The sequence below is a fragment of the Heptranchias perlo genome, chromosome 6, assembly GCF_035084215.1.
Source record: "Heptranchias perlo isolate sHepPer1 chromosome 6, sHepPer1.hap1, whole genome shotgun sequence".
Classification (NCBI taxonomy): domain Eukaryota; kingdom Metazoa; phylum Chordata; class Chondrichthyes; order Hexanchiformes; family Hexanchidae; genus Heptranchias; species Heptranchias perlo.
The window spans coordinates 107,657,081-107,682,366 of NC_090330.1; the positions used below are offsets into that span (position 1 = coordinate 107,657,081).

At 43.9% G+C, this 25,286-nt stretch overlaps 1 protein-coding gene across 3 annotated transcripts in view; it reads left to right on the top strand.

Moving 5' to 3' along the window:
- The window catches only part of farp1 (FERM, RhoGEF (ARHGEF) and pleckstrin domain protein 1 (chondrocyte-derived)), a 240,541-nt gene that overhangs the window by 155,554 nt on the left and 59,701 nt on the right, over positions 1 to 25,286 (top strand). The window lies entirely within an intron of this gene.

Genomic DNA, 25,286 nt, shown 5'->3' on the forward strand with positions numbered 1-25,286 from the left:
ATGTATTTGATCTTGCTTAGTAATTATGGAAGGTATAGGAATAGATCGGCTAAACCTTTTACTTTCTCAATAGAAGCCAACTTGAGCCTAGCAAGAAGTGACCCTTTGCAACCCTGTTTTGGCCAGGGGCATTTCCATTTGCAATAATCAGATTGGAACTGAAGCACAGCTACTTAACATGGCAACAATTTTCAGAGTCTTAAAACAAAAAATGAATATTTTAAATGTTCAGTTGAGTGTTCAAAATGGCAGTGAGATGAAGAGGGGTGGGAGGAGGCTCGTGTGGAGCATAAACACCGGCACAGACCAGTTGGGCCGAATGGCCTGTTTCTGTGCTGTACATGCTATATAATCTTTCTGCAATAACCATTGATGGTATTTTTGAGAATTTTCACTATAAATGATCTATCCATCTCCTGACACAAATTGTTACACCTTGGGGACAGTTTTCGGAATAAAGCTGCAGGATAAATGGGGCCCTTCAGTTAGACTACGTTGATGTCAGTGGGTATATTTTTAAGCCCTCCGTTAGCAGTTACAGAGTTGCAGTATCTTTACAGCAATTGGACCCGTGTTAAAATGGTGCTCAGGAGTATATTTTATTTCACTGGACGGGGCAGGACCAATCTCTGCACTGTTGTGCTGATATATCTCTGTAACCTCCTCCTGCCCTCCAATTCTGGCCTCCTGCGCATCCCTGATTATCATCGCTCCACCATTGGTGGCCGTGCCTTCAGCTGCCTGGGCCCTAAGCTCTGGAATTCCCTCCTTAAATTTCTCCGCCTCTCTCTCCTCCTTTTAAGATGCTTCTTAAAACCTACCTCTTTGACCAAGATTTTGGTCACCTGTCCTAATTTCGTATTATGTGGCTCGGTGTCAAATTTTGTCTGATAATCGCTCCTGTGAAGCGCTTTGGAACGTTTCACTACATTAAAGGCGCAATATAAATGCAAGTTGTTATAGGGTGTCCAGAACGAGGGGTGCATGACCTTAAAATTAGAGGTGATGTCAGGAAGCACTTCTTCACACAAAGGGGAGTGGAAATCTGGAACACTCTCCCCCAAAAAGCTGTTGAGGCTGGGGGTCAATTGAAAATTTCAAAACTTAGATTGATAGATTTTTGTTAGACAAGGGTATTAAGGGTTAGGGAACCAAGGCGGGTAGATGGAGTTAAGATACAGATCAGCCACGATCTAACTGAATGGCGGAACAGACTCGAGGGGCTGAACGGCCTACTCCTGATCCTATGTTCCTACAGCTATCTTTATATGGGTGGTATTATACGGAAATTAATTCCTTCCTAGTAAGATAATTACACCGGGCAACTCTAATCCTCATGACCCAAAGGTTCCCAACAGCTTTAGTGCTGTATTCGCAAAGCACTTACCCCCTCTTCCCCCCAAAGTCTCATGATCTTGAAGCAGAGGAAACCATTTCTCTATATTTCCTGCACTATTTGAGGTCATTTTCAATTGTGTTGACATTCCGATACGAAAGTGCACCAAAAATGCATTTAAGTTACAGAATTAGCCGGCACTAAAACAAAATCCAGTGTCTCCAAATAAATATTCACGACTGAATTTCTTTCCGACGCATTTTCACACAAGAAATTTGAGTGATTTGAGCCCAGTCGCGTACAATGGCGCCCAGTGGAAATAATACTCAACCCATTAATCTGTTGCCTGAGCAATAAAATGTGGTGCCTTCAGAGCTTCACCCCAGTCTGTCAGACAGACTGAAGAAAGTCATTATTCCCGGTACGAATCAATAAATAAGTCACTCGTTTCCCACATGATCTTTCCAAAAGCAGTTGGACGTATTGCAAACTCGGTTCTGTTCTAAAGATCAAAGATCAGTGCGGTGTTACAGATCTGGTTGGTTCCGCAGAACATAGTTTGAATAGCTGATTGTTCTGATTCCTGCGAGATTTCTTTTTTCTTGTCTCCCCCACTGATCTTCGAAGATCAGGATTACACAAACACTGGGAAACGCACGAGCAAATCAGCTCCTCTTCTAACTTAGAATTCAAATCATACTGATCCTGGGCAACAATCAAAAGAAAAATACATCTCTTTTTTAATAGCAAGGGTTAAGCTTCCATTCTCATTATTGTCATTTGTCCATACGTGGATATAATAATATTAAAAAGCTTGTTTTGTGTGCACTGTAAATACTGTTGTTCTGTCAGCATGTACCTTTGAAACAGCTCCTCTTACTCTGTCCTTGCTTTCAATGCATGGTGGGCTGTTCTTGCTCTGTTTGAAATGCAATCTGAATGTTCTGTTTTCATAATGCAAATTGTTTGTACACACAAGTGCGTGCTTTAAGGCAAGTGATCCTGTTAAGATGAAGCTGGGCTCAATAAATGAGGATTACCAGGATTCGGCAGTGTGGGAATAGACTCTGGTAGAATCATAGAATGATACTGCACAGAAGGAGGCCATTCGGCCCATCGTGCCTGTGCCGGCTCTTTGGTAATGGTTGGTTACAAAACTGTGTTAGGGAAACAAAAGTGTGTTTTTTTTTATTAACAGGATCACTGCTTCACCTGGAGAGAAACTTGCTTTAAAGAGACAGTATTCCTTTTGTTGACCTACATTTAAATCAGTTTTAGCAGATGCAGGCATTTCTTTCATATTGCCCAGTGTTCTCAAAAAAATAAACCACACTGCAGGGGTTAGCAGCAATTATTTAATTTATTAGCACAGCAAGCATAAAAAAAATATTTTTCGGGATTTAATCCTTTGCCTTGACCCCTCCCCACAACCCCCTTCCCCTTTCCATCCAATCCAAGAGCTGCAATTGCTGTTCCCTCTTCAAGTTCAATTTGAAGTAAAAGCTTGGACTGAGTTCCAAACCGTTGGATGGATCCCTTTGGGGGTCGCAAGGATCCACTGACTGAATCCAGCCAATCTCAGTTCAGTCTTTGAAATTTGAGAGAACAATCAGCTGAAATTTGGGCCTGAAATTAGCCTCTAGCCTAGGTTTTTGGTAAAATTGTAGACTGCGCTTAGGGAAGAGATTTCCAAAACGACAAATATGTGTAAAGATCATGGGGGCCCAAAATCCTGATGACCCCTTACACCACTGGTGGAAGTGTGGCAGAGAATGAATCTACCAGTTTCCAGGAACGTTGGAACTGTCCCAAATTGCGGGGACAAGGTCATTAGCAAGGTCAGAGTTGGTGTCCGACATAGGCCTGGAATATCGGACAGAGCACCTCGATGCCATGCAGCAGAGGAGGGGCCTCACGGGGAAAGAGCCTGAGAAAGTCCTAAGCTCCCAAAGAAGCCCTCCGTTCATCTTTGGGATCAATTATCTTTTCCCCAAGATGTTCTAGAACTTTTAGGATGGCACATAATAGAACCCAATTCCCATTCTCAGCAGGCGTGGGTTCACGTTAGTCCTGTCCAATGGTGCACTGTGCTGAATTTCCCTGGGAAACCTAGAAAATCCTCTCTTTCCCCCCCCCACTCCTCTCTCCCCTCCCCACCCCACTCCACCCCAGACAGACCCCTTGACGTTAGGGAGCAGGTAGATGATCAGCCCAAGGACCTTCTCCACCGGAATGTCCCGTCCTTCTCTCCATGGGTCTGAATCTTCGAGGAACCAGGTTCCATCCTGTTTTCTGCCACCGCACCCACCGAGAGCCACAGTTAGGGGATTGCCCTGCAGTCTCCAGGAATTAAAGATTAATCTCCAGGATACTGCTGCGAGCAAAAGCCCAGGAGAAAAATCATCGGGGCAATAAAAATAATTGTGTTTTTCTCTTTTTCTTTGAACACTTTTGTTTATTAGTTATAAAAAAAATATTGGAGATGGGGGGGGTGTTGGAAAGGCTGTTTGACTGGGCTGGGCTTTTGGAGGTGGGAGGTCATGTGATGAAACCTCCAGGAATGCGTCCAACCAGAGTTGGCAACCCCTATCCACAGTGGGATTTCAGGCCCCGTGTTTAAATTCCCTCTTTCAGCAGCACTTACGTGTCGGCTAATCAGTCAGTGTAGTTTCACATGATATGTTAAGACAAAAGGGTTTTGTTGATCTGAAGAATTTCCCAGCATTGGAGCTCTTGAGTTTTGAGGTTAAAAAAAACCCAGCTAGGTTAACAGGATAGATACTGTCTGTTCAATGCGCTCTCTCTTTTCTGAGATTTTGATTACTAAAGCATGTAATGAGTAAGAACTTGCAATTGCTCAATATTGCAGTAACCCTTAGCTTGGTGAATGTTAAAGCATGTTGGGTCAAAACTGCTTATTAACTTTGAATAATAATGTTCTGAATGTATGCATGAGATCCTTTGTCATTTGTTTTCTTGCGTAAGGGGATTCACATTTTTAAGTCTTTATACACTTTCTGAACTGCTGGTTGCTGTATAAACCTGTCGCCCTTTATTTGGCCAACTGGTTAACTTGATAGTCAGTGAGGACGTTGTGCATTAACTCTTCCTCACTAAATATCTTCACTGCTAATCATTTTCTCATATTTGCTGATGACATTTCACACTATTAAAAATCTGGAACAAAGGATTGTTATTATGACATGGTGATGGATAATACTTGATGAGGAAAGTAACTACTTTGATCCAGCCCCTTTAATGTTTGGTTACCGGGCACATAACAACACAAAAGATGGAAGGTGAGAGTTCCAAACCGTTTTGACATTCAGTGCAAATACACAAGGTACTTCGTTACGAACATATGAACAATGACTGAGAGGAAAAGACCCCCCCACCACCCAGGTCCATCCAGCCTGTCCCACACAATTGCGATACCTTGCGTATCACGATATACGCACTCCCCACCCTACGTGAAACCACGTGACCTCCTGGGGGAGGAAAGAAAAATACCGACCAAAACTCAGGCCAATTCAAGGAAAAAAAAAATCTGGGGAATTCCTCTCCCCCCCCCCCACCAAGTGATCGAAACTAGTCCAGGAGATCACTCTGGCCCTGATTATTCTATGCGTTGCCTACCTTTTTGTCAGAGGTGAGCTCCGCCCCGCCCAGAAACAGGTCCAGCTCTCTCGCTTGAAGGAATTCAGCGAATCTGCGTCCACCGCACGAGCCGGCAGCCTGTTCCGGAGGTTACTCATACGATGGAAGTGCCTCCAAGTATAAACTCGGTGCCTCACACACCTTGGTAGGCACAAGATACCACCTCATGGTTTCTGCTGGAACTGTCAGAGTTAAGTAGCTCCCTGTCGTGTCGCAAGGCACTGCCATTATGTCAGGCCATGAGTGGCTGAATCCATCCCTATGGCAACATTACTGGTTCACATGAGGCCTTCCTCTGGCTTTGGCGATGGATTGTGGCCAGAAACTGAATGTTGCAAATGTGACTTGGAAGCAACTAGTAATGTGTTTCAAGTAAAAACAATTGTGTAATATCAATAGGGAATAATGGAAAATATAGCTTTTAAAAAAAATCCAGTTGCAATGTGTGACTTTAAAATAGGGACTGAATTACGTACGTACATTATGGTCCAATTATCCCCAGTCCTGTAACCAGAACCCCAGCCCCTTCAACTGAAGACAATACAGCCTTGACTTAATGTGCACAACGCTACAGGAAGTTGACTAGTAATCATAGAGCACAGAAAGAGGCCATTCAGCCCGTCGTGCCTGGGTTGGCTCTTTGAAAGAACTGTCCAATTTAGTCCCACTCCCCAGCTTTTTCCCCATAACCCTACAAATGAGTCCTCTTCAAGTACATGTCCAATTGCCTTTTGAAAGTTCCAATGGAATTTGATTCCACCCTTTCATGTAGTGCATTCCAGATCTTAACCTTCTGTGTGAAAATCTTTCTCCTCATATCTCCTCAATTATTTTCGATCTGTGACCTCTGGTTACTGACCCTCTTGCCAGTGGAAGCTGTTTCTCTTTACTTGCTCCATCAAAACCCCTCCATAATTTTGAATACCCTTTAACCTTCTCTGCTGTAAGGAGAACAATCTCCCATCTACCACCTCCTCCTTTACCATTAGGAACATAGGAACAGGAGGAGGCCATTCAGCCCCTCGAACCTGTTCCGCCATTCAATTAGATCATGGCTGATCTGTATCTTGATTCCATTTACCTGCCTTGGTTCCCTGACCCTTAATACCCTTGCCTAACAAAAATCTATCAATCTCAGTTTTTATATTTTCAATTGACCCCCAGCCTCAACAGCTTTTTGGGGGAGAGAGTTCCAGATTTCCACTCCCCTTTGTGTGAAGAAGTGCTTCCTGACATCACCCCTGAACGGCCTAGCTCTAATTTTAAGGTTATGCCCCCTTGTTCTGGACTCCCCCCACCAGAGGAAATAGTTTCTCTCCATCTACCTTATCAAATCCTTTAATCATCTTAAACACCTGAACTAGATCACCCTTTAATCTTCTATGCTCGAGGGAATACAAGCCTACTCTATGTAGCCACTCCTCATAATTTAACCCTTTTAGCCCTGGTATTATTCGTTCTCCTATTTATGTCACAGTGTGATAAGAAATGTGGGGCACCTTCCAATTCATTGCTTGTGTTGCCAGGACAAATCTGCTATGGCATCTTGCAATAATAGCATCACAGTAGAGTTCTAACATTATTAAAGGCTCTGTTGGAAATGACAACATCGGAAACGGTAGAATTAAGAAATCTAAATTTCAGATAAACGTTGAGAAAATACCGAGTTTGCGATGGATGGTTCTGGCAGGTTCTCAAAGCAGAGAAGTTATTTATCAAATTAACGTTTGCTAGATTGACTGCAAACATGACTCCCCATAACGGCATACGGCCGGTTTTTTTTGCAGTACACTCAGTGATTCTCTAAGACTATCTCCAGCAATAAACCTTCATTGAGCAGTGTTGCTGCATTCATTTAATTTTTGGCCTGACCTACTTTTCTCAGCTCTGAATTTGAAGCTGGGACAATGGCTCTGAGTTTTGAATAGTTGGTGGAATATAAATTGGTGTTAATTACAGGCAGTGAATGAATTCATTTGCATTTTCAGTCACACATTGAAAGCTTCTGATAGCACTTACATGTGACCTTCATCCCATCTGCTTACCTCATTAATAAGGATTTCAGCTTCATAATAACAAGACTTGAAGAAATAGCGATAATATGGGCTGCTTTTTAAATTAGGGATTTATTTTGACTGTAGATATCAAAGTAAACACCAGCTTTCTTTTGGTTATTTCCAATAGATATCTAAAAAGAATAGATTTATTTTTCTAACAATTAAACTTGGAAAGATTAACCTTTACATGAAGTTACGTAATCTAAGAGTCAGTGGAATAATCGAGCGAGATTATGATCACTTACCTCTTGGGCAGTGCAGAAAGGACTTCACTTGTTACTAAGCTAATTGTAAAATTGTCCATAATAACCAGAAAAAGAACGTCATAGACACAATCATATATTTTCCTATAAGATATAAAATTCTAATGTAATTGCAAGATATCTGCTTTGTATGCTTCGTAATTCATCTTTGATATTTTGCTTTTAATGTATGACCTTTTACATCAGCCTCCTTCAATGGCAAGCACACAATCCACTCTTGCAGCGTGAAGGATTTGGTGCAAGTGGGACTGGAGATCAAAGGCAGGGAAACCCTTCTCCAGTCGTGATGCTCCAGCCATCATGGGGTGTGGGGCAGGCTTGATGGACCAGCTGGTCTTTTCCTGCCCGTCAATTCCGTGTGTTCGTAAGTGTCGATTTCTTTGGGTGTCAAAGCAAAATGGCTGCGACTGGCAGCAGTTTCCAGCAAGTCCGTCACCTGGAATCTGACCTCTCGGCCTTCCTGTGCAAACCAGAGTGTCAGCCGTGGCTCAGTGGGAATCACTCTCGCCTCTGAGTCAGAAGGTTGTGAGTTTTAAGTCCCACTCCAGAGACTCGAGCACAAAAATCCAGGCTGACCCTCCCCGTGCAGTACTGAGGGAGTGCTGCACTGTCAGAGATGCTGTCTTTTGGATGAGACGTTAAACCGAGGCCCTGTCTGCCCCCTCAGGTGGATGTAGAAGATCCCATGGCACTATTTCGAAGAAGAGCAGCAGAGTTCTCCTTGGTGTCCTGGGCTATTATTTATCCCTCAACTTCACTAAAAAAACAGATGATCTGGTCATTATTATATTGCTGTTTGTGAGACCTTGTTGTACGTTGATTGGCTGATTACTATGCTTCGAAAGTACTTAATTGGTTGTGAAGCACTTTGGGATGTCCTGAGGTCATGAAAGGCGCTATATAAATGCAAGTCTTTAAACAAATGCAAGTCTTTCACCAGACCCGGCCTGTATGGACCGTTCCACAACATGCATGAAAGTCCCAATCAGACTTTGCACAAACTCCACATGCCCAAGTTTTGAACATTTTCAGCTCCTGTATGGTCACATTCGTGACATCTGAGCAGCTTCACGTGCTTAGTTACCCCGCTGTTGTTAAATTGATTCTACGTAAGTCAGCTGACTCAATGGCATGCTTCCAGACTATAGGACAACTTTTTAACGGTTCTTAAAGAAAGAGAGGTCGTTTTTTGACAGCAAATTTGGTTCATTCACGATCTGAGTGAAAGTGCTACTTTAATAGCTTGTGAAAAGAAAAAGGCACTCTGCGTGACCAAAGGGAAATAAAGCAAGCTGTTACAACAACAACTTGCATTTATATAGCGCCTTTGACGTAGTAAAACGTCCCAAGGCCCTTTGCAGGAACGTTAACAGACACAATTTGAAACCGAGCCACATAAGGAGATATTAGGACAGGTGACCAAAAGCTTGGTCAAAGAGGTAGGTTTTATGCAGCGTCTCAAAGGAGGAGAGAGAGGTAGAGAGACAGAGAGGTTTAGGCAGGGAATTCCAGAGCTTAGGACCTAGATGGCTCAAGACACGGCCGCCATTGGTGGAGCAAAGGAAATAGGGGATGTGCAAGAGGCCAGAATTGGAGGAGCGCAGAGATCTCATAGTGTTGTAGGGCTGGAGGAGGTGACAGAGATAGGGAGGGGTGAGGACATGGAGGGATTTGAAAACAAGGATGAGAATTTTAAATTTGAAACATTGTTGGACTGGGAGCCAATGTAGGTCAGCGAGCAAAGGGGGTGATGGGTGAACAAGACTTGGTGCGAGTTAGGATACGGGCAGCAGAGTTTTGGATGAGCTCAAGTTTACAGGAGATCATTGGAATAATCAAGTCTGGAGATAACAAACGCATGGATGAGGGTTTCAGCAGCAGATGAGCTGAGGCAGGGGCGGAGACGAGTGATGTTACAGAGGTGGTCTTGGTGATGGAGGGGCTATGGGGTCGGAGGCTCAGCTCAGGATCAAATAGGACGCCAAGGTTGCAAATGGTTTGGTTCAGCCTCAGACAGTGGCCAGGAAGGGCCGTGGAATCTGCAGCGAGGGAACAAAGTTTACAAGCTGTTACTACTCATAACACTTAAGAGTGTTGCATACAAGTCAGTACGTTCTCTGCTAATTTTTGGATTTAACACTGCTACAGCCTCTGCTCTTTTGAATGCATCACTGTCACAGGAGGCATTCTATTAAAAAAAAACAAGCAGCCATGTTCCAGGATCACACTGTCATATTTCAATGTACAATCACATCTTAAAGTCATCAGCATCTGGGGACCACCAAAATTATCCCACCTAATCACCCGCCTGAGATGTATCTCGTTGAGATTTCCTGTGTTTTGAGTTGCTGTCTAGAAGTTTAGAGATTGCCTTTTTTTAGGGTAGATGGGGATGTCCCATGATGTTGTTCTCAGTAAGTCGGAGGATATGCTGGATTATAGGGACAGCGGATGTTAAAGCCAAAATGTATTGTTTGGCTGCTCAGGTGGAGCCCTGTCTCTTTAAGGCCTAATTGCTGCCAGTAGACATTGAGGCTAATTGCTCAGATGTTCTGAGGTCAATTAGAGGGCGATTGATTCATATTGAATGTGGTAGCTGGTTGCAAATTGCTTGCTCCTCCCCAAGGTCAGAAGAGTGACAGATGTAATAACGGCAAATGTCTTGTGATGTGGAGGCTTTAATTATTCAAGTTATTGAGGTATTCCTAGAATCATAGAATGATACGTGCCTGTGCCGACTCTTTGAAAGAGCTATCCAATTAGTCCCACTCCCCCGCTCTTCCCCCGTAGCCCTGCAAATTCTTCCTTTTCAAGTATTTATCCAATTCCTTTTCGAAAGTTACTATTGAATCTGCTTCCACCTCCCTTTCAGGCAGTCCATTCCAGATCATAACAACTTGCTGCTTAAATTTATTTTTTCCTCATGTCTCCTCTGGATCTTTTGCCAATTACCTTAAATCTGTGTCCTCTGGTTACTGACCCTCCTGCCATTGAGAACAGTTTCTCTTTATTTACTCTATCAAAACCCTTCATGATTTTGAACACCTCTATTAAATCTCCCCTTACCCTTCTCTGCTTTAAGGAGAACAATCCCAGCTTCTCCAGTCTCTCCACCTAACTGAAGTCCCTCATCCCTGGTACCATTCTGGCAAATCTCCTCTGCACCCTCTCCAAGGCTTTGACATCCTCCCTAAAGTGTGGTGCCCAGAATTGGACACAATACTCCAGCTGAAATTTTACGAGCAGGAAAGAAAATATCCCCACTTCTGTTTGAGGTGATGGCTCCAGTCTCAGTCCTTCTGCTGATTATTAGAAACTCTTTGTCACGACTGAGGGAAGGGATTTTTTTTCCCTCGTGTATTTTCCAAAGTTAACTTTCATGCCCACATTTCAGGAAGCCCTTGTACATTTTGATTATTCAGTGGTTGCCAGAGGAGTGTATCAATACGTTGAGGTTTCTCCACGTGGCGTGATCGCACAGGGAACGATGTGGGTTTTAAGAATTGAAGCAACTTATTTGCTGTTTTTCTCGGTCTCTGGTTTGGAGACACTGGGGAACAACAGTGTCAGCCATGACTCAGTGGGTGGCGCTCTCACCTCTAAGTCAAAAGATTGTGGAGTCAAGTCCCACTCCAGAGACTTGAGCACAAAGTCCAGGCTGACACTCCAGTGCAGTACTGAGGGAGTGCTGCACTGTCTTTCGGATGAGACGTTAAACCGAGGCCCCACCTGCCCCCTCAGGTGGACGTAAAAGATCCCATGGCACTATTTCGAAGAAGAGCAGGGGAGTTGTCCTCTGTGTCCTGGGCCAATATTTATCCCTCAACCAACATCGCAAACAGATGATCTGGTCATTTATCACATTGCTGTTTGTGGGACCTTGCTGTGCGCAAATTGGCTGCCGCGTTTCCTACATTACAACAGTGACTACACCTCAAAAGTACTTCATTGGCTGTAAAGCGCTTTGCGAGATCCTGAGGTTGTGAAAGGCGCTATAGAAATGCAAGTCTTTCTACTGATAGTCCTGTTGGTTGGTGGGGTCATTGTCCTTCCCTGTCCATAAATGGACTGCTATTACTCGTCTGCTTCTTCTTGCTGGGACATGCTAACCTTCTGTTTTAAGCAGACGGTCACTATTTCGTGGTGGGGTGTGGTGATGGAGATGGGGGTTTGGAGGTTGTCAACTATTCAAATTGGTCAAAGTGGGACAGGAAGCTTTCAGATCCGGTCAGTCAGATGTTAGTTTCTCCAACTGCTGGTTGCAAGTGAACTTGGCACTAAAGGAGTTTTACAATGAGCCGCATTTGTTTGTTCCCAAAGCTATCCACAGCAAATAAGCTGCTAAAATGCTGATTTCAGTTTGTTTACACGCTCATGGTGGAGGGCAATTTCTTAGCATGAATTAACCAGAGAGAAAGTTTGCGCTATCCATATTAGAGTGGTCAGCTACCATGGGGTGATGCAAGGAGTGACAATGGTCAATAGGATTGCAAACCCCAGACTGAAGGCAATCAGTCAGATCCACCTGAAAAATTCAATGCCCTCTGTCTTTTCCTACAAAGTATGTTATCCAGCAGTGTGAGATGACTTTTACTTCCAGTACAAGGAAACCTTTCCTGACAGGGTCAAAAGAGCAATATGGATGAGACATTACTGCTGGTGATAACAGCGAATGGACAGATTTGTATGACCAGTTCTTCTCACTGAGACACAAAGGAGATATTCAAGTCTTGGAGGCCATTCAGAGAAGATCCAGGTAGCTGATCCCCAGGGCTAGAGATCTGAATTATCAGAAAAGACTAGGGAAATCTGACCTGGAGAGTGTCAGAAGCGATCTTATAGAGGGGTATAAGATGGTAAATGGTATGGAAGAGGCATATCCAGAAAATTACTTTAAATTCAGATGTGACAATGAGACAAGGGAACACAAATTCAAACAAGTAAAAGGCAAATTAAGACAGATATTGAAGAGGTTCTTCACACAGAGAGTGAACAACACGTGGGAATGGACTCCTGGATAGAGCACGGAATCATTTATGGACCAATTGGATGAAGCAGCAGGAAGACTAATGCAGGGTTATTCTGGTTGAATGAACTAAGATGGACTAAACAGCATTTGTCACCCATAATTATGTTGTTAGATTCTTTCATCTGCTATTTTAATGAGGGCACTAACCGTTTATTTTAAATGGGTTAACATCGCCATTAAAATAGCAGGTACAGGAATGTCATAGGAACACATTAAGCATTTGTTTGCCAATATTGTTAACACTCATTTTACAGGCTCATATTTCTTACTTAATTTGAACCCAGTGAAACAACAAATTAATTAGTTTGAATACCCAGAATTAATTAAGAAAAAGAAATGGATGGAAAAAACGGCCTTTCCATCTGTGCTGTTTGTAGAGGCTCAATAATATCTGAGTAAATTAATTGACTGCGCTGTGTTAAGTTTATGATGTGACAATGGTGCTGTTACTGTCATGAGTTGGCATATTTCCCCTAGTCCTGCTGTATTCCAGCAGTTACTGAAACACGTGTCTAGTCGTCGTAAAGGTCAGAATGGTGAGGTCTCAGGTATGTGGCAAATACCTTCTATGTTTATGGGCAGCCTTCTACAACTGCGGGAATTCTTTTAATTGTACCACTGATTCTCCAGGATTCAATGCCGATTTACGGCTGCATATTTAACGCAAAATACTTCTTTCTGAGTGCACTAGAACTCTTAAAAGAAGTACTCCCACTATTGAGGATTTACTCATATGTAGGGGAGAGGTACCCAACACAACCTTTTCCCCGGTGAGACTAGTAAACTTCTTAAACATTTTAGTGATTCCTCCATCTAAACTCGATTAGTTCACCTCAAATGGGATACGTTACATGGGGTAAAATTAGAGTGTAACTATGTTCCTCCAATTCTGGCCTCTTGTTCATCCATATTTCCTTCACCCCACCATTGGCGGCCGTGCCTTCAGCTCTGGAATTCCCTCTCTCTGCCTCTCCGCCTCTCCGCCTCTCTACCTCTCTCCTTTTAAGGTGCTCCTTAAAACCTACCTCTTTGACCAAGCTTTCGGTCACCTGTCCTAATATCTCCTTATTTGGCTCAGTGTCAAATTTTGTGTGATAATCGCTCCTGTGAAGCGCCTTGGGACGTTTTACAACATTAAATTGCGCTATATAAATGCAAGTTGTTGTAGGGAGTGAGAAACTAGCGACAGTTTCTGTCTCTGATTGCTATCCGAGCCACTGATGGAAGAGCATGTGTGTGGGTATTGGCTGAGGCCAGAATCAGGCTCGAAGGCCCACTCGTGAATATCGGGCACTTGGACACGATGCTTTTTTTTATTCATTCATGGGATGTGGGCGTCGCTGGCGAGGCCAGCATTTATTGCCCATCCCTAATTGCCCTTGAGAAGGTGGTGGTGAGCCGCCTTCTTGAACTGCTGCAGTCCGTGTGGTGAAGGTTCTCCCACAGTGCTGTTAGGAAGGGAGTTCCAAGATTTTGACCCAGCGACGATGAAGGAACGGCGATATATTTCCAAGTCGGGATGGTGTGTGACTTGGAGGGGAACGTGCAGGGGGTGTTGTTCCCATGTGCCTGCTGCTCTTGTCCTTCTAGGTGGTAGAGGTTGTGGGTTTGGGAGGTGCTGTCGAAGAAGCCTTGGCGAGTTGCTGTAGTGCATCCTGTGGATGGTACACACTGCAGCCACAGTGCGCCGGTGATGAAGGGAGTGAATGTTTAGGGTGGTGGATGGGGTGCCAATCAAGCGGGCTGCTTTGTCCTGGATGGTGTCGAGCTTCTTGAGTGTTGCTGGAGCTACACTCATCAAGGCAAGTGGAGAGTATTCCATCACACTCCTGACTTGTGCCTTGTAGATGGTGGAAAGAACATAAGAACATAAGAACATAAGAAATTGGAGCAGGAGTAGGCCAATCGGCCCCTCGAGCCTGCTCCGCCATTCAATAAGATCATGGCTGATCTGATCCCAAAGGCTTTGGGGAGTCAGGAGGTGAGTCACTCGCCGCAGAATACCCAGCCTCTGACCTGCTCTTGTAGCCAAAGTATTTATATGGCTAGTCCAGTTAATTTTCTGGTCAATGGTGACCCCCAGGATGTTGATGGTGGGGGATTCGGCGATGGTAATGCTGGAGGACGACCATGGCCTGTGGAACAGTACCCCAAGAAAGGGCCAAGATTATTTTGCCTCTCTTCTCTTATAAAGTGAAGGGCAAGGCTGGTAGAAGTAGGGAACCTTGGATGACTCGGGAGATTGAGGCACGAGTCAAAAATAAGAAGGAGGCATATGACATGCATAGGCAGCTGGGATCAAGTGGATCCCTTGAAGAGTATAGAGATTGCCGGAGTAGAGTTAAGAGAGAAATCAGGAGGGCAAAAAGGGGATATGAGATTGCTTTGGCAGATCAGGCAAAGGTGAATCCAAAGAGCTTCTACAAATACATAAAGGGCAAAAGGGTAACTAGGGAGAGAGTAGGGCCTCTTAAGGATCAACAAGGTCATCTATGTGCGGAACCACAAGAGATGGGTGAGATCCTGAATGAATATTTCACATCGGTATTTACGGTTGAGAAAGGCATGGATGTTAGGGAACTTGGGGAAATAAATAGTGATGTCTTGAGGAGTGTACATATTACAGAGAGGGAGGTGCTGGAAGTCTTAACGCGCATCAAGGTAGATAAATCTCCGGGACCTGATGAAATGTATCCCAGGACGTTATGGGAGGTTAGGGAGGAAATTGCGGGTCCCCTAGCAGAGATATTTGAATCATCCACCGCTACAGGTGAGGTGCCTGAAGATTGGAGGGTAGCAAATGTTGTGCCTTTGTTTAAGAAGGGCGGCAGGGAAAAGCCTGGGAACTACAGACCAGTGAGCCTGACATCTGTAGTGGGTAAGTTGTTAGAGGGTATTCTGAGGGACAGAATCTACAGGCATTTGGAGAGGCAGGGACTAATTAGGAACAGTCAGCATGGTTTTGTGAGAGGAAAATCATGTCTCACGAATTTGATTGAGTTTTTTGAAGGGGTAACCAAGAAGATAGATGAGGGCTGTGCAGTAGACGTGGTCTACATGGACTTCAGCAAAGCATTTGACAAGGTACCGCATGGTAGGTTGTTACATAAGGTTAAATCTCATGGGATCCAAGGTGAGGTAGCCAATTGGATACAAAATTGGCTTGACGACAGAAGACAGAGGGTGGTTGTCGAGGGTTGTTTTTCAAACTGGATGCCTGTGTCCAGCGGTGTGCCTCAGGGATCGGTGCTGGGTCCGCTGTTATTTGTTATTTATATTAATGATTTGGATGAGAATTTAGGAGGCATGGTTAGTAAGTTTGCAGATGACACCAAGATTGGTGGCATTGTGGACAGTGAAGAAGGTTATCTAGGATTGCAACGGGATCTTGATAAATTGGGCCAGTGGGCCGATGAATGGCAGATGGAGTTTAATTTAGATAAATGTGAGGTGATGCATTTTGGTAGATCGAATCGGGCCAGGACCTACTCCGTTAATGGTAGGGCGTTGGGGAGAGTTATAGAACAAAGAGATCTGGGAGTACAGATTCATAGCTCCTTGAAAGTGGAGTCACAGGTGGATAGGGTGGTGAAGAAGGCATTCAGCATGCTTGGTTTCATTGGTCAGAACATTGAATACAGGAGTTGGGATGTCTTGTTGAAGTTGTACAGGGCATTGGTGAGGCCACACTTGGAGTACTGTGTACAGTTCTGGTCACCCTATTATAGAAAGGATATTATTAAACTAGAAAGAGTGCAGAAAAGATTTACTAGGATGCTACCGGGACTTGATGGTTTGACTTACAGGGAGAGGTTAGACAGACTGGGACTTTATTCCCTGGAGAGTAGGAGGTTAAGGGGTGATCTTATAGAAGTCTATAAAATAATGAGGGGCATAGATAAGGTCGATAGTCAAAATCTTTTCCCAAAGGTAGGGGAGTCTATAACGAGGGGGCACAGATTTAAGGTGAGAGGGGAGAGATACAAAAGGATCCAGAGGGGCAATTTTTTCACTCAAAGGGTGGTGAGTGTCTGGAACGAGCTGCCAGAGGCAGTAGTAGAGGCGGGTACAATTTTGTCTTTTAAAAAGCATTTGGACAGTTACATGGGGAAGATGGGTATCGAGGGATATGGGCCAAGTGCAGGCAATTGGGACTAGCTTAGTGGTATAAACTGGGCGACATGGACATGTTGGGCCGAAGGGCCTGTTTCCATGTTGTAACTTCTATGATTCTATGATTCTATGATTCTATAAGAGAAGAGAGGCAAAATAATCTCGGCACAATCCAAGGATCAAAGTTTGGACCTTTCTGGCTCAATAAAAAGAAAGAAAGACTTGCATTTCTATAGCACCTTTCACAAACTCAAGACGTCCCAAAGCACTTTACAGCCAATGATGTACTTTTTGAAGTGTAGTCACTGTTGTAATAATGACCTGATAATCTGTTTTAGGTGTTGGTTGAGGGATAAATATTGGTCAGCACACCGGGGAGAACTTCCTTGCTCCTCTTTTGCGTCCACCTGAGAGGCCAGACGGGGCCTCTGTTTGATGTCTCATCTGAAAGACGGCATCTCCGACAGGGCAGCACTCCCTCAGTACTGCACTGGGAGTGTCAGCCTGGATTTTGCGCTCAAGTCTCAAGTGGGACTTGAACCTACAACCTTCGGACTCAGAGATGAGAGTGATACCCCCCCGAGCCACGGCTTGAGATGGTGTTAGTTGTAACTATGCCATGCTTTCACAGATCCCTTACAGCTGATGAAATGAAAGCAAAATATCCTTTTGAACTATTTAAATATTTGTAAAGTTCCCTTCTGTAGCACATATTGAGTTTGTGCTTTATTGCTGTACTGGCCTCTATGAAACTGCTGTTCAATTTGGCATCGTTTAGCGTTCGAAAACATCTGTTCACAATGGAATTAGGATGTCCCTGAGAAGGGTGGAAATGGGATTAAACGGCACAGAAATCACAGAGCTACATTATGAGCCAGTAATATACACTGAATATATTTAAGAAGGAGCTGGATAGATTTCTAGACACAAAAGGCATCAAGGGGTATGGGGGGAGAGCAGGGAATATGGTATTGAGTTAGAGGATCAGCCACGATCATATTGAATGACGGAGCAGGCTCGAAGGGCTGAATGGCCTACTCCTGCTCCTATTTTCTATGTTTCTACGTAAGAGGCAGGTTTGCACTTGTCATCTCCCCCAAACCCCAATCTCCATAACTTAGCCGTATTGGTATGGGGAGGAACCCAATCGAGACCACTCACTTCTCCACAGGCAGAAGGGGAAAATTGGTGGGGAAAGTTATCCTGGGCCCCATTTGTAGCCTCGCCATCTATCTTCAGATGGCACTGAGGGGGGGGGAAGGGGGGAGAGCAGGTCACTTACCTTCTCACCCTGGGAGGTTGTGTGAATCTCGAGGATTCATTGGCCTTGAGTTGACCTCAGTAGCAAAAAATAGGAGCCATTTCCTTAGAAGAGCAGCAACACGAAGAATTCAAGTATTTTAATTTTACAAAATTGATCAAAAATTCTTCAATTATTGGCCCCAGCTGGAGTATTGTGTCCAATTCTGGGCACCACACTTTAGGAAGGATGTCACGGCCTTGGAGAGGGTGCAGAGGAGATTTACTAGAATGGTACCAGGGATGAGGGACTTCAGTTATGTGGAGAGACTGGACCATTCGTCCCTTTATGCCTGTGAAAGAGCCATCCAATTAATCCCACTCCCCTAACCTTTCCCCATAACCCTGCAAATTTTTCCCCTTCAAGTATTTATCCAATTCCTTTTTGCAAGTTACTATTGAATCTGCTTCCACCGCCCTTTGCTGCGTGAAAAATAATTCTCCTCCTCTCGCCTCTGGTTCTTTTGCCAATTACTTTACATCTGTGTCCTTTGGTTTCCCACTCTCCTGCCAGTGGAAACAGTAAATAAAGAGAAACCATCAAAACCCTTCATGATATTAAATATCCCCTTAACCTTCTCTGTTCCACGGAGACCAATCCCAGTTTCTCCAGTTTCCCCAACTCTAGCAAGTGTGAGGAGTTCATGGATTTCTTTGTCACCCTGATGGAGATTGATTCAGCTGGTTCTGCTGCTTTGCCTGATCCCCTTTCCCATCAAACCAAATTTTACTCCAGAACCCCCCCCCCCTACCCTAGCCCTGACCCACTGCCTCTCGTTTCTCCCATCTCCCTCATGCCCTCTCTGAGCTTGTCTCATCGATGAGACCCATCTCCTGCTCCCCTTACTCCCCTGAATTGCTGACCACCCAACTTTCCTTCCCGGCCCCCATGCTAACTGACATTGGAAATAGTTCACTCTCCTCGGGCACCTATTTCTCTTCCTTCCACCCCCCCACCCCCCCTTCAAAACTGTTGCCATTCAACCCCTTCTCAAAACCCACCATCTGCCTCTTTGTCCGCACTAACTATCGTCCGTACGCTGGAATTCCCTTCTTAAACCCCTCCACCTTCCTTTCTTTTTAAGACCCTCTTTGTTTTAACCGTGGCTCAGTGGGTAGCACTGCTGTAATGTAGGAAACGCAGCAGCCAATTTGCGCACAGCAAGGTCCCACAAACAGGTCCCTCTGAGTCTGAAGGTCCATGGGTTCAAGTCCCACTCATGGACTTGAGCAAATAATCCAGGCTGATACCCCCAGTGTCGGAGGTGCCATCTTTCATTTGAGACGTTAAACCGAGGCCCCATCTGCCCTCTCAGGTGGATGTAAAAGATCCCAAGGCACCATTTCGAAGAAGAGCAGGGTAGTTCTCCCCAGTGTCCTGGCCAATATTTATCCCTCACCCAATATCACTAAAACAGATTATCTGGTCATTATCGCATTGCTGTTTGTTGGGAGCTTGCTGTGCGCAAATTGGCTGCTGCGTTTCCTACATTACAACAGTGACTGAACTCCAAAAAGTGCATAATTGGCTGTAAAGTGATTTTGGACGTCCTGAAGTCGTGAAAAGCGCTATATAAATGTAAGTCTTTTAAATCTTTTAAAAACCCATCTCTTGGACCAAGCTTGTAGTCACCCCTCCTAACATTTCCTTCTTTGCCTCAGGTCCATTTTTCAATACACACCTCTGTGAAATTTGGTACATCTTTTGTACATTATAGGTGCTGTATAAATGCAAGTTGAAATTCCACCAACTTTTGCAGTACTACGTCCTTAACTACAGTAATGCTATCTGATTGTTCCACTTGCCCCCAGTGAACTCTTTCTTTTCTTCTATGAAAACTGAGGCAAAATCCTCATTTGGTATCTCGCCATGCCTTCATTTTTCGTGAGAAGATTTCCTTTTATCATCTTCAATCAACTCAACCCATTGACTATTAATTTACTTTTTATTTCCCTTTATGTTACCTGCCTGTCTTTCTTCACACTCCCTCTTAGCATTTCTAATTATTTTTTCTCTTCCCCCACTTTATTTTCTTTTGTATTACTAGCCCCAGATTTGTCACGTGCCCCTTTCTTAAATCTCATTTTAATTTTAATTCAGTGAACTCCGGCTTTTGTAGTGCACTCTTGTCAGAGTATGTCTGGTCTGCCCTCTGATTAACTCCTGTTTAAATTCGTCCCCATTGTTTGTCCGCTGGTTTATCTGCCAAGTTTCCTTTCCAATTTATCTGAGCATGTTCTCCTGTTCATAGAATCATAGAATGATACAGCACAGGAGGAGGCCATTCAGCCCATCGTGCCTGTGCCGGCTCTTTGAAAGAGCTTTCCAATTAGTCCCACTCCCCTTTCCCCAGAGCCCTGCAAATTTTTCCCCTTCAAGTATTTATCCAATTCCCTTTTGAAAGTTACTATTGAATCTGCTTCCACCGCCCTTTCAGGCAGTGCATTCCAGATCATCACAACTCGCTGTGTAAAAGAATTTCTCCTCATCTCCCCTCTGGTTCTTTTGCCAGTTACCTTAAATCTGTGTCCTCTGGTTACCGACCCTCCTGCCAGTGGAAACAGTTTCTCCTTATTTACTCTATAAAAACCCATTATCTCATTGAAATTTGCTTTTGTCCAGTTGTGTACCTTTAATCTATATCTCTTCCCTTTCCTTTTTAATTTTTATATTGAATGTAATAATTTGATGGTCATTGTTTCCTTAATGTGCCTCTATCTTTAATTTACCCTACATGCTCCCGTTCATTTCCTGGATCCAGCACCGCCTCCTTCCTTGTTTGATTAAAACATACTGATCTAAAATGCAGTCCTAGATACATTGTACAAACTGCTTCCCTTTACTACTTACATTACCTTTGCTGCAATTTATCTTTTGATAATTAAATCAGCCATTCTGCCTAATTTGCCTATGTATCTCTTCCTGTATCTCATTTCCACTGATTTATGATCTATAAAGCAACTCCTATAATTGCCTTCTGATTCTTTAAATCTAACCAAATAGATTCAGCCCTAAATAATTCTCAATCTTCTCTTTTAATGAGGTAATAGCATCTTTGAATAATACAACTACCCCTCCTTTTTTCCTACTCTATCCTTTTTTTATTATTCGTTCATGGGATGTGGGCACGCTGGCGAGGCCGGCATTTATTGCCCATCCCTAATTGCCTTTGAGAAGGCGGTGGTGAGCCCCCTTCTTGAACCGCTGCAGTCCGTGTGGTGACAGTTCTCCCACAGTGCCGTTAGGAAGGGAGTTCCAGGATTTTGACCCAGCGACGATGAAGGAACGGCGATATATTTCCAAGTCGGGATGGTGTGTGACTTGGAGGGGAACGTGCAGGTGGTGTTGTTCCCATGTGCCTGCTGCCCTTGTCCTTCTAGGTGGTAGAGGTCGCGGGTTTGGGAGGTGCTGTCGAAGAAGCCTTGGCGAGTTGCTGCAGTGCATCCTGTGGATGGTGCACAATGCAGCCACTGTGCGCCGGTGGTGAAGGGAGTGAATGTTTAGGGTGGTGGATGGGGTGCCAATCAAGTGGGCTGCTTTATCCTGGATGGTGTCGAGCTTCTTGAGTGTTGTATTTTGTATCCAGAAAAGTTCAGCTCCCAAACCTGCCCTTACCTAAGCCAGATTTCTTTTAATGCTTTAATATCATACCTCCCATAGCAAATTGAGCATCTAACTGACCAATTTTATTCAGAATACTTTGTGCATTTATGTACCTGCGCCTCAAACCTAACACTGTCTATGTGGGAGCCATAAATATTAGAGATAGGACCACCAGTCAGATTGTTGGTTAGCATTTATTTATTAACTGTCAAGCATTAAGGATTGCATTTTTGTCTTTCTAATCAAGGAAGCAGTCATTAGGAGTTTGAAATACTGCTGAAGTCAGAAATGTAAACATTTTATTCCAAATCACACCTAAAGAACTCTGTGTACGTACAACTGAAATTTTTTACTGCCGTGTGACAGTGTTAGTACCAGATGTCGTTCAGTTGCACAGATTTATCATGTGTGACATTCTTGATCTAGTGTGAATTATTTCGTAGTCCTGCATCACCAAATTCTGAGATCAGAGCAAATTAAACCTTGTTTGTTTACTGCAATCACACAGATGGTTTCTATAATTTTAATCACAATGTATATATTCGTTGTCAATAACGTAGAGCTCTCTGAAGTGAATTGCTCCATTTCTGTCACCGTGCTGGACACCAGAGTTACATGATTTATTTCAGGGTCATTGCACACAAGCTTGAGAAATGGTGATGATGTGGAGATGCCGGTGATGGACTGGGGTTGACAATTGTAAACAATTTTACAACACCAAGTTATAGTCCAACAAATTTATTTTAAATTCCACAAGCTTTCGGAGGCTTCCTCCTTCCTCAGGTGAACGGTGTGGAAATGAAATTTTCGAATCCTTCGCATTTGAAAATCACAGAACAATGCCTGGTGATTACTACCCGTTGCCAAGGCAATCACAGTGAGCAGACAGAGAGGTGTCACCTAAAAGGCCACCGAATATACAAACCCCCCAAAAAAAAGAGAGAGAGAGAGAGAAGGAAGACAGTCAATGACCCGTTATATTAAAAACAGATAACATTTGTTCGCTGGTGGGGTTACGTGTAGTGTGACATGAACCCAAGATCCCGGTTGAGGCCGTCCTCATGGGTGCGGAACTTGGCTATCAATTTCTGCTCGACGATTTTGCGTTGTCGTGTGTCTCGAAGGCTGCCTTGGAGTACGCTTACCCGAAGGTCGGTGGCTGAATGTCCATGACTGCTGAAGTGTTCCCCGACAGGGAGAGAACCCTCCTGTTTGGCGATTGTTGCGCGGTGTCCGTTCATCCGTTGTTGCAGCGTCTGCATGGTCTCGCCAATGTACCATGCTCTGGGGCATCCTTTCCTGCAACGTATGAGGTAGACAACGTTGGCCGAGTCACAGGAGTATGAACCGTGCACCTGGTGGGTGGTGTCCTCTCGTGTGATGGTGGTATCTGTGTCGATGATCTGGCATGTCTTGCAGAGGTTACCGTGGCAGGGTTGTGTGGTGTCGTGGACGCTGTTCTCCTGAAAGCTGGGTAATTTGCTGCGAACGATGGTCTGTTTGAGGTTGGGTGGCTGTTTAAAGGCGAGTAGTGGAGGTGTGGGGATGGCCATAGCGAGGTGTTCGTCATCATTGATGACATGTTGAAGGCTGCGGAGAACATGGCGTAGTTTCTCCGCTCCGGGGAAGTACTGGACGAGCGAACAAATGTTATCTGTTTTTAATATAACGGGTCATTGACTGTCTTCCTTCTCTCTCTCTCTCTCTTTTTTGGGGGTTTGTATATTCGGTGGCCTTTTAGGTGACACCTCTCTGTCTGCTCACTGTGATTGCCTTGGCAACGGGCAGTAATCACCAGGCATTGTTCTCTGATTTTCAAATGCGAAGGATTCGAAAATTTCATTTCCACACCATTCACCTGAGGAAGGAGGAAGCCTCCGAAAGCTTGTGGAATTTAAAATAAATTTGTTGGACTATAACTTGGTGTTGTAAAATTGTTTACAATTGAGAAATGGTGACCTTGGTAGATAGTTTTGGCACAATGACACAACTTTTTATATGCAACACACCAAAAATAATCCTGGCCCTTTAACTTTCTACCTGGGAAGTAGTCTCGTACCAGTCAAACACGGGCTAAACCAAGGCTGCGTGAAACAGAACAAGGTACGGAGGGGCTTGAGTTAGTAATTGCATTTAATAGGGAGACGTTGTCATCACCAATGGGAATTTAAACTTGTATGTGTCACAGATATCTCAGTCCCATTGAGAGTGTGTGTGAGGGGAGCAGTATCAGCTTCCCCTCTTCCCCCCTCCCCCCACCATTCTGAGAGTTTCCATTTTTATTGAGTTAGTAATATGTTGACATTACCAACTGTGTCGTCATAACATACAATGGTGTAGGTGGGGTTTGAACTTGGGAAGTAGACGGACTGTTCACAGGAGGCTTTAAATAACTTCTTGATTTTGTTTTCTTCCAATGTATCATCGATGATTGTTCTTTCATTATTTATAGTATTAAAGAAACATATCATTATACACTTACACGCACACACTTTTATACACACACGCACACGCCTTTTATACGCATATGCACACACTTTTATACGCACATGCCTTTTATACGCACATGCACACACTTTTATACACACGCACACACTTTTACACATGCACACTTACACACATGCCTTTTATACGCACACGCACACACTTTTATACGCACACGCCTTTTATATGCACACGCACACACTTTTATACGCACACGCCTTTTATACGCACACGCACACACTTTTATACACACGCACACACTTTTACACACGCCTTTTATACACACACACTTTTATACGCACACACTTTTATATGCACATGCCTTTTATATGCACACGCACACACTTTTATACACGCACACACTTTTACACACACACACTTATACGCACACACCTTTTATATGCACACGCACACACTTATATGCACACGCCTTTTATATGCACATGCACACGCCTTTTATATGCACACTCACACACTTTTATACACGCACACACTTTTACACACACACACTTATACGCACACACCTTTTATATGCACACGCACACACTTATATGCACACGCCTTTTATATGCACATGCACACGCCTTTTATATGCACACTCACACACTTTTATACACGCACACACTTTTACACACGCCTTTTATACACACACACTTTTATACGCACACGCACACACTTTTATATGCACACGCCTTTTATACGCACACACTTTTATACACACGCACACACTTTTATATGCACACGCCTTTTATACGCACACGCACACACTTTTATACACACGCACACACTTTTACACACGCACACTTACACACCTTTTATATGCACACGCACACACTTTTATACGCACGCCTTTTATACGCACATGCACACACTTTTACACACGCACACTTATACACACGCCTATTATACGCACACGCACACACTTTTCTACACACGCCTTTTATACGCACACACAATTTTATACGCACACGCACACACTTTTACACACGCCCCTTTTATACGCACACGCACACTTTTATATGCACACGCACACACCTTTACACACACTCCTTTTATACGCACACGCACACTTTTACACACGCACACTTTTATACACGCCTTTTATACGCACACGCACACGCCTTTTATACGCAAATGCACACACTTTTACACACGCCTTTTATACGCACACACTTTTATACACGCGCGCACTTTTACACACGCCTTTTATACGCACACGCACACACTTTTACAAACTCACACTTTTATACACACACACACACACACACACACACACACACACACACACACACACACTCTCTCTCTCTCTTCAATTGTTCAATTTCAATTATAAACCATAGAATAACCAGAATTAGAATTGATGTGCCCCTGAATCTGGATCTAATCCTGAACACCTATAAAATTTCCCTCTATTGAATATACTGGCCCCAATCCTTTAGGTCGG